This window comes from Myotis davidii, unplaced genomic scaffold (assembly GCF_000327345.1).
Source record: "Myotis davidii unplaced genomic scaffold, ASM32734v1 scaffold211, whole genome shotgun sequence".
NCBI classification, from domain to species: Eukaryota; Metazoa; Chordata; class Mammalia; order Chiroptera; family Vespertilionidae; genus Myotis; species Myotis davidii.
In genome coordinates, this window is record NW_006282523.1 from 682,200 (window position 1) to 682,519 (window position 320).

The following is a 320-nucleotide window of genomic DNA, read 5'->3' on the forward strand; positions in this document are numbered from 1 at the left end:
TGGCCGAGCTCCCACCTCCCCAGCTGGGGGTGAACCCCGACCCCCTCGGCTGGCACCCCTCACCCATCTCCTGGCTCCTGGGCAGACAGACCCACAGACAGACCCCGGGGCACCAGGAGGCTGGCGTTTGTTCTGTGTTGGTCAAGGGGGGGCCTTGAGCCCCGTCGCCCACTCTGCCCCTGTGGACGAGCCACTAAGGCCCCCCCGCTGCCTCCTGGACAAGGAGCCTTCCTGACAGTCGGGCAGGGAGCCCCCCCAGCTCCCCCAGGCCTGCGCCTGCCGCCGACCCAGCCCTCGGCCAGCGGCCCCGGACCTTGGCC